An 11,361-nucleotide genomic window follows, 5' to 3' on the forward strand; every position below is an offset into this window, starting at 1 on the left:
ACAACATGTTAGCTGATTTTTCCCCTTAGCATCTAATGCACATGCATGCTCATCCAACTCATATTTTTCATTGACAACCTCCTTAACTTCAATTTATTCACATCTTTAATCATGCTACATTCGACCATTATTTAACAACAATTCAAGTATCCTTTTTATTAAACACTCAAAATCAACCATCTTCATACCTCATCACCAAAGACATCAAAATACCAACCAAGAATGTAACATTCATGGCCAAATATCATCTCCATCAAATAACAAAATTTGAACCATGGCTAGGTATATTTCAAACTTACAACTTAAAATATACATGAATCTCAAAGAATAATATCAAACATACCTCAATCTAGTTACATGCATGGCAAAACTTCTTAGAAACTTTTCCCCTAGGCACCGAATATTCAAGAGCTTCTTAATCAACTTAAAGCTGACCAAATGCCTTAACTTCAATTTCTTCTTTTTCGGCAATGGAAGAAGAAAAGATGAGCCAACTTTGTTTTTATCACCCTTTTCTTTTAATAAAAATTCATATTTCATAATATTAATCCATTAAACATTTAATTCTTTAATATAAAGGACATGAAATGCCCATCACCCACTAACTATTCTAATGCTAAAATGCATATATTATCTATTACCCATCACCTTGGCCGGCCACTACATTAAAAGTGGTCCATTTGACATGCAAGTCCCCCATGTCAATAATTCATGCATTAATGGGTCACTTCGAAATTCACCTATCACATTTTCAAATCTTATCACATGAGTCCTTCCTTATAAATTAATACCTAATCGATAAAATCAAGGCACGAAATATTCACACATACAAATTCCACATACAATAAGTACAGAATATAACATCTAACTATTTTTGTGACTCAATTTTGTGGTCTCGAAACCACTTTCCGACTAGGGTCAAATTAGGGCTGTCACATATTTTCATTCAAACATTACCTTACCAAAACATACCATAATTGAACACATAATTCAACCAAAACAAAGTACCAAAATAAGCCAAATCACATGGCTTAACTTATACACAAAACATACCAAAGCCATGATATCAAGTAACATAACTAACATCATTTAAACTAGCCTATACATGCCATATTTACATATATTCACAAGTTCAAAATAACAATAGAAAATTGGATAGTGTGATGTGTAACTCCGACTTGTCCGAAATGAGCAAGCTATCAAGCCTCTATAAAACATGGAAAAAGAAACAGAGTAAGCTTTATAGCTTAGTAAGCCCATATAATGCAGAATTAAACTTACGATTTATACATAATCAAAGCAACATTAAAAAATGCCAACAATTTAATTAACCAACACCTAATCACCAATATCCATCACATGTTAGTCATTTGGCAAATACATAAAACCATCCATTAATACAATACTTTGCATCATTCCAAATGTCATATATATAACATTAGTAACATTTATAATTCCTAATTTTATCCGTAAAAATAGTATTTAGGCCCGTTGAACCTATTAGAACTTCAAAGGATACTTGAGTGAACAACGTCAGTAATCTGTCAATTCATTATCATATATGCTCTTTCGAGCTATGGTCGGTAAGCTCCTCCTGAGCTGACGAACAATACGCTCTAATGAGCTGAAACGGTAAGCTCTATCAAGCTGAACAGTAAGCTCATACGAGTTGAAATGGTAAGCTCCAATGAGCTGAAAACAGAAAGCTCTTACGAGTTGATATATCGATAAGCTCATACGAGCTGTGGTGAGTCTGCAACAAATGCAGGAGCTCAACCAACACGGTAATCCCAATAACATGTCACTTGTATCCAATGAATTCATACGATTCAAACAAGGCTCGGTAATATATACATTATATCAATAAAGCATTCATACTTCAAGTATTTCAATTATACATATTCATTTCAATAATTACAAGTATAGAAAAGTTCAATTCTAATTATATGAACTTACCTCGTAACCTCGGATAAAACTATTAGATATTCGTCCACTTTTCGTTTTCCCCGATCTAATTCCGGTATTTGCTTATCTTGATCTTTATGATATCAAATTAACTCATTCAAACTTTCATTTAATTCATTTTAACCTAAAACAATCATTTTGGCTAAATTACAAATTTACCTTAGACTTTTGACTACTTTACAATTTATTCCTTAATACATAAAAATGCAAAATTACACAATTAGGCCATAATCCATAATGAAAAAGTTTCCTATATACTACTAGCAACCCATATCTTTCATTATTTCACACTTTTAACTACCACATTTTACATTTTCACAATTTAATCCCTATTTGACATTTTTGTCAAAAATCACTTTATCAAACTTATAAAACTATCATCAAGCTTCCATAATCTATCATTAAAAATCAAAGAACTCAAGTATTTAACAATGGCATCATTCAAAATCTATAACAATTTTAAAAACAAAGGTATGGGCTAGCTAGATTAAGCTGCAACGAGCTCAAAAACGTAGAAATCATTAAAAACCGAGTGAAAATGACTTACCAATTTGATGTTCAAGTGATCGAACCCTAGGAATAAAAATTTTCTTCTTTTCTTCCTTTAGAATCGGCTAAGTGAAGATGATAACAAAAAATTATGTTTTTGTTTTAATTATTATAACATTTATTAACCATTTACCATTTTAACCTTAAAAATAATTCAAAATTACACCATTTTCCATGCTATAATCATCCACTAACCAAAAATGGACTATTTATCACTTAAGAACTTTAATGTTCTATAGCTATTTGGCACTTTTAGCTAATAGAACACAAGTTTTACACTTTACGCTATTTAGTCCTTTTTACCGAATTAAACATTTAATTACAAAACTTTCATATAATAATTCTATCATGCTGTAGACCTTATTAAAATATTAAAATAAATATTTTACTTCATATTTGTGGTCTCGAAATAACTGTTCCTATTTGACTCAAAAATGGGCTATTACAGGTAAGATTTTCAGGGATGAAAATCCCTAAGGGGGGAGAGTTATAACAGCCTGTTTTTAGGTCAAATCGAAATAGTGGTTTCGAGACCACAAATTCAAAGGGAAAATATTTAATTTATTATTTTAATAAGGTCTATAGCATGATAGATTAATTATATGAAAGTTTTGTAAAGAAATTTTACTGTTTAAATGCTTAATTCGGTAAAAATGACTTAATCGCGTAAAGTGTAAAACTTGAGTGTTATTAGTTAAATGTGCCTAATGGCGATGGATTATTAAATTAAAGGCCTGATTATCAAATTAGACCATGGATAATGAAGATGGACATGTATGGACATATATTAAGTACGTTTTTAATGTATTAATAAAGGTTAAATTAGTAAAATGCAAAATAAGTAAAGATTAAATAAAACAAAAGCCATATTATCATCATTTTTCTTCTTCATAACCGATTAAAAAAAAGAAAAAGAAGCCAAAGAAGAGATATTAGGGTTCGGAACACATTTGGCTTGATTAAGGTATGGTTTGAGCTCGGTTTTTGATGATTTTTACATTTTTTATATTGTTGCTTTGTATTCTAGCTAGCCCATGCCTTAATTTTTGAATTTTTTCATGATTTTGTGAAGTTAAATTGTTGAATATTTGAGTTATTTGATGTTTGATGATGAATTTTGAATATTTGTTAATAGTTAAACTAGTTTTGTAAAGTGATTTTTGACAAAAATGTCAAAAAGGGATTAATTTGTAAAAATGTAAAATATGGTGGTTAAAAGTGTGAAATAATGAAATATTGGGCTGCTAGAAGTCCCTAATAAATTAGGATAGGCTTGGGTTTCATGAAGATTGAATGAATTTCATTTTTACAAGCTTAGGGACTAAATTGTAAGAAATGTAAAATATTAGGGGCAAATGTGTAATTTTCCAAAATTAGGAAATATGGGCTTAATTGAATTGAATAACTATTGAATGGGTTAAATTTGATATATTATAGATAAAGATAAGCAAATACCGGAACTAGATTGGGGAAAAAGAAAGGTTGATAAATAGACGATAATTTCCATCCGAGCAACTCGAGGTAAGTTCGTATAATTAAAATCACACTTTTATGCATTTTTAAATATTTGAAATGAATGTTCAATTGAGTAATTGATATACTTGTAATATGAATTCCTTATTGATATAATCTATTGATTACCGAGTCCCGTTTGAATTATATGAATTCATAGGATACGGATGACATGTCACTAGGGTTACCGTTTTGGTCGAGCCCCTGCATATGTTGCGGACTCACCACAGCTCGTATGAGCTTACTGATATTTTAGCTTGTAAGAGCTTACTGTTTTCAGCTCATTTGAGCTTATCGTTTCAGCTCGTATGAGCTTACTATTCAACTCGATAGAGTTTACTATTTTCAGCTCAATAGAGCTTATTGTTCATTAGCTCAAGAGGAGCTTACCGATCATGGCTCGAAAGAGCATAAATGTTAATGAATTGATGGATTATTGATGTTTATCACTCGAGTATCCTTTTAAGTTCTAATAGGTTCAACGGGCACAATTACTATTTCTACGGATGAGTTATGGTTTACAAATGAATTATTGTTTATATGATATATGAATTTGGTATAATGCAAGGTATTGTATTAATGGATGGTTTCATATATTTTAAATGAGTAACATGTGATGAATACTTGTGTTTAGGCATTTTGTAAGTGAATTGATTACACTTTGATTATTGCTTTGATTATGTATAAATGGTAAGTAATTCTAAATTATACGGGCTTACTAAGCTATAAAGCTTACTCTGTTTCTTTTTCTATGTTTTATAGATGTTCGATAGCTTACTCATTTCAGACAAGTCGGAGTTGTACATCACACTATCCAATTTCCGATTGGTATTTTTGAACTTATGGATAATTGTAAATATGGCATGTATAGGCTAGTTTAAAAGATGTTAATTAAGTTACTTGATATCAAGGTTTTAGTATATTTTGTGTATGAGTTAAGCCATGTGATTTGGCTTATTTTGGTACCATGTTTTGATTGTGTATAAATGTTATAATATGGTATGTTTTGGTAAGAAATAGATGGAATGAAAATGTGCAAATGATATCTTGATATGTATTTGGCATATGAATGAATAATACATGATATTAATTAGGTAATTGAGTACCAAGTTGAATTGATATATTATGTGTATGAAATGTTATAGAATGGCTGCCAATTGGGTTATAAAATGTGGTCATTTATGCTTGTGTATGCTTGTGAAAATAGGGTCGCAAAATGGCTTTGCAAATAACCTATGTTTGTCCACGCAGGTAGGGACACGGGCGTGTGTGATACACGGTAAAGTACACGACCGTGTGTCCCTTGGTGTTGAAATGGAGTGGAAGTTAGTATGCACCACAGGGCCTCATACACTAGTGTGTGATTGGCCGTGTGGTACAAGTCAGTATACCCCTTATATGGCACATGGCCTAGCACACGGGCGTATGACTTGGCTGTGTTGATAAGTCAGTATACCCTACAATTTTGGCACGGCATGATACACGGGTGTGTGTGGTCATTCCGAATGGCACACGGGCTAGACACACGCGTATGTGGTTGGCCGTGTGACCCTAGTCAGTATCCTCTCTAGTTTTCACACGCCTTGGCACACGGGTGTGTCCTTGGCTATGTGACACAAGTCAGTATGTATGCCTTGTTTTCACACTGTCTAAGACACGGGCGTGTCTACTAGTCGTGTGAGGCACATAGTCTATTCATACGGGCGTGTACTTGAAATGTTGAAATTTTTGGGTTTCTAAGTTTCCAAAATTTTCATATGTTACTGATTTAACGTAGAATGCATGATTTAAACTTTTTATGCTCGATTTAAGTACATATTGAATGTGAATGAATGATATTTACTGAAATGAGATGATTTTTGATAAATGATTGTTCTGAACTGAGTTAAAAGTTTGGTAATGCCTCTTAACCTATTCCGACGATGGTTAAGGGTTAGGGGTGTTACATGTTTTGATGTGTTTAGATGATGAATGACATGTTTAGTTGATTTATTTTGGTGTACAAATAATGGTTTTCAAGTTTCAAGATTGCCTAGTGGGGTTAGTTGAGTATTTGGTGATGTATTTGAATTTGAGTATATTGTTTTCTTGTTCAATGATAGAGCTAACAGATACAAGTACCTTTACTGCATGTTTTTTTCTCATTTGTTCTCTGTTCTTCTTTGACAATATAACCAACACTTTGCTACAACAAAGCGAGTCCTCCTTCGCTCTACTTTGGCGGTGCCTTATAACACTCCTAACCTGTATTCATTGCCGAAACAAGGTTATAGAGCATTACTGTACAAACGAAACATTAAAACATTTATTTCATACATCATTGCAAACATAATCTAATTACATTTAGTTACATTCATAACATCCTTAAATCGAGCCCTCGAGGCCCTTGAAATACCTTAGGAACAATTCAGGACCAAATTGGAAACAATCGAAAAGTATAAGAAAATGTTAGAAAAATTGGACTGTAGGGGTCACACAGTCGTGTGAGTAGGCCATCTACCTCACACAGCTGAGACACATGACCGTGTCTTAGGCCGTGTAACAATCAAAATAGGGACATACGGCTATGTCCCAACCCTTGTCCTCACTCGTGTAACTCTCTGGGTTGGGTCACACGGTCAAGTCATACGCACATGTGCCAAGCCGTGTAACTCTCTAAATAGCCCCACATGCCCGTGTGTCAAGTCGTGTGCTAGGTCGTCTAACAGCCTGACTTGCATGTATTAAAACCTACAGGGGACACACGGCCGTATCGCCAGGCCGTGTGTCACACACAGCTGAGTGACACACCTGTGTCTCAGGCCGTGTGGACATGAATTTTCCCAAAAACAAGCCATTTCCAACCTCAAATTATGCAACCTCCTAAAGGCCTTTGGTACAAAATATCAAAGCATCAAAACATGACCAAAACCTACATGAAATGACCAATTAAATAGTCCAAGATCATTCAACCAATATGCCTTACAAAACATACCATAATCTTACCATATTCAAACCATCTCAAAACATACCATATAAACCATTCCAAACATGTAACATGAAATAGCACAATGACACAAATCATCAAGGCATCAAAGTACCAAAACAAGATAACATTTACAACTTTTACAAGCCGATTCACCAACTAAACATTCATCATTATGACATTATAATTCAACCTATACATGCCATTATAACCTTTATTAAAATATCAAAAACTACCTAGATTTATGCTAGATAGTGTGATAGATCTTCGATGAGCTTCAAAATCGATCAAGCTTCTGATTATCTATAGAACATAGGAAAGAAAACTACGTAAGCACATAATGCTCAGTAAGTTTGTAAAACATGAAACATAACTTACCATTTCCTCTAAATAACATAAGTATAAGCATAATGTAATCCAATGACAAGCTTGGCACAAGCCTAAGCACCATCACCAACACAAGTTAGTGCATTCAAACATATTTCACTTGAATTAAAAATAAGGTAAGCCATTTTTACATAAGCATACTTCATTTGACTTCATCATTTCCTTTCCATGTATACATAATATAGTTCATTAGAACACTTACCATTCCTTTCCTTTTCATGCCCGTTGAACCACTTAGAATATTATTGGATACTCAAGAAAGCTCATACGAAGTGTGCTTAAACATATAATCCTAACCTTTCCTTTACATCGTTGCTCACACGAGCTATGAAATGGGCTTGCTCACATGAGATATGGCTTGGAATGTAAGCTACACGATGCTGCTCACATGAGCTGTGGAGTATTCACAAAAAATGCAGGACCTCATCCATCGGTAAGACATTCAAGACCAGCACCCGAAATATGAAATCCTTAATGACATGTCATTTGTATCTTACGAATTTCTAGGATTCAACCGGGACTCGATAACCATCAGGGCATTGTTGGATATTCATCATTCAATTACATGACAACTAACATATTAAAATACAATTGAAAATAGCATTAAAATGATATTTATTCATACGAACTTACCTTGAGGATAAGGGTGTAAAAATAAGATCGACTAATTTGAGGCTTTAGCTTTTCCTCGATCTATATTCGTACGTGGTCTATCTTGATCTGAATAGACAAATTTACTCCATTTAATACTTCTATTATTCAATTCTGTCCATATTTCATTTTTTTCAAAATTACTATTTTGCCCCTAACATTTTAACTTTTCACAATTTAGTCCTTAAGCTCATAAATTGAAACCTAAACATTTTCATCATTTTCTAAAGCTAGCCAATTTTTATAGGGACCTATATCAATCTATAAAATTCATCATTTCACAAATTTACCATGAAATTTTACTAATTTTACAAATAAGTCCCTAAATGATAATTTCATCTAAAATCACTTCACAAAACTAGTTTATTTATTAACAAGGACTAATAATCTATCATTAAACATCAATAATCATGCAAAAAATTCATAGAAAAACCCGATATCTTTAACAGTTTTACAAATTGATCCCCGTGCTAGCTAGGTTAAATTACAACGATCCCGAAAACATAAAAATCATTAAAAATGGGACAAAATTACACTTACATGCAACGGGAGAGCTTGGACGAATATCAACCCATCTCTAATGGTGATTTTCAGTTAGGTTTTGAAAATGAAGAAGATGATACCATCTTTTCCTTTACTTTTGTTTTATGTTTGAATTACCATTTTACCATTTTTGCCCTTTAAAAACATTAATAATTTCAATAAAACCTTTCCATAATCATCCAATAGCTACTTAAATGGTATAATTACCATCTAAGTCATCTCACGTTAAAGTTTCATAAGCATTTGACACCTTTAACTAATAGAACTCTACTTTTGTACGTTTTACGATTTAGTCCTTTTCACTTAATTAAGCATGCAAACGTCAAAATTTATTAACGAAATTTTAATATGACCTTACTAAAATCCCATAGAAATTAAAATAATAAAATAATAATTTACTCCGAAACTACTATTTTGATTTCATTGAAAACGGACTATTACATGCCTAATGTGGTAGGTATTGCAAGCATAACTACAATAACTTGAACATCCTTCTCTGAGGCAACAAGTTTAAATTCATTCTTTGAGGGATTGTGATTAGGGTTTCCAAGGCCATCAAATTCCTCGACTTTATCTTCTGCAACTTTCTTAGGAACAATTTTAGGTTCAACAACATTGTAGTAAAAACATATGTGGTAGAGTCAATATTGGCAGCAACATTAACCAGGGTTTCATCAATGGTTGAAATAATATTACCTTGACTGGTGAAGGTATTAATCAGAACATCAATCTTTTCCTTTGGTATGGGAAAGTGCTTAGGCATAAGTGGATTGATCAACAATGTATTAATTTCAGTAATGTTGAATCTCTATAGAAGCGACGTACATGGTGCTGAGATTGATACATTGTTGAGCAATAATCACTTCTTTGTCATCTTAGTGGTTATCACCGTTGTAATATCATCTACAATTCCACTGTTTGATGGATGATGTTGAGGACTTTTCTTCTTCTAAATCAAAGTCCATTGAGCTAAACATTTTTGGCTTAAGCTTTTGGTATATATATATATACATATATATATTTGTTTTGGCTTGAGCTAACAATGTAGTAGCATAATAGCATTAGACTTTGTTTAGAGAAATTTTGTGGTGCTTTGGTCTAGAGTAGTAGACTTGCATAATCTTGAATTTTTGTTGAAAATTTCATCTAGGTATTAAGAGTTATATTTCTCGTTATTGAATTTGTGCTATCATTTTGTTTTGAAATTCTAGACTCATATTGGGCTTCCAAGTATCGGTCACGCTCATAACCTTAACTCTAGTATACAATTCATGAAATACATAATTAGAAGAAGAAATGAATTGTTTTCTACATGTACTTTTTAATTTGGTTCTAGTTGAAATTTGTCAAAAACTTAGGACATAGTTTTTGAATCTGTAGGATGTCAAATATGAAGTTTGAATCTGTAGGATGTCAAATATGAGTTGTTCTAGTATTTACTTGCTTCGCCTCGATATTTTAAAATTACTATATTTTTTTAAACCAAGGCAAGATCAAGAAAGAGTGAGAAGAAAGGAGATGCCGGTGGTGAAATTGGTTGGAGAAGGTGCAGAGGTTGATGAGGCAATAAGTGGCAGCTGTAATGGGAGAAAATTAAGAGTTAACTTTAGGTTTTCTTGAAATATGAAAAGAGAAAATAAAATAAAATCACTATATTACATATTTAACTTCTTCTTTTTTCTTATTTTGATACCATAATGAAAAATAAACTTCAAAATATTTAAGTGAGATATCTACATATTATTATTTCATATCTATATGTAAAATATCCATTGAAATTATTAAAATAAAAACTAAATATCAAATAAGATGGAGTAAGGCCGCAATGCATGTATCTAAAATCCAAGAAAGTATTAGTAATTTTCAAATTTTAACATCTAAAATGAAATAAGACTAACATACCAACAACAGAATAAAAGGATAATAAATTTAGCAATATTTCTCACACTTCACCATATTTAATTACTACCCAAGTTGCTATCACGTGAATCACGATAATTTGTCCCTGATTCCGTTGTCTCTTAATGCCAAAATCTTCGAAAACCATTATTTCAACATTTATTGGGCAGGGGGCAGAGAGCCAAATGAAGAAAGCCTGTAAGAACAGCTTGTTGACCCTGTAATATCAGCCTTGGCGGGCTTTGTAGTCAATAAAAGGTTGTGGGGACTTATGAAGCATGGAAAGTGAGGGTTATGTTGCGTGTTGGTTTAGAAATACGATGGTTGGCAACAGATCATGTTGCGTTGCGTACATTTGGGTGTAGAAGGACAGCCCCCTAGACTTCAAAACTCTGATATGTCTGTCCAACACCACTTGTTACACCAAAACAAAAACTATGAACAGAGGAAAAGATCTCCACTTCAGACCTTGCCTCCAAAAATCAACTACTTTACCCACCTTTTATATTTCCTTGTCTGCAATTCTCATTTCACCTTAGTCAAACAAATCATCCCACCGACACCCATACTTCTGTTGATAATTTAGAAGACTGAAAAGAGTGTTACCCTCTTCTCAAATTTTAAATTAATCCTAAATTTTCAAATTAAAATAATATTTTTATCAACTTTTTTCATTAATCTATCTAATTTGGTTCTTAGGTTTAGACCTATTATGCATAATTATATGTGTAATTTTAGTCTAAATAATCCTAGTTTGTTAGCTCTAGTATGGATTGTATTAATTATTAGTCTATTCATGCTGTAATAGTTTGATTCTATTTGGTGATTATTTAAATTTGTATTTGTAATTATACTGTACTTGTTACACTTAAAAAAATGTCTACTTTAAA

The sequence above is a fragment of the Gossypium hirsutum genome, chromosome A06, assembly GCF_007990345.1.
Source record: "Gossypium hirsutum isolate 1008001.06 chromosome A06, Gossypium_hirsutum_v2.1, whole genome shotgun sequence".
Classification (NCBI taxonomy): Eukaryota; Viridiplantae; Streptophyta; class Magnoliopsida; order Malvales; family Malvaceae; genus Gossypium; species Gossypium hirsutum.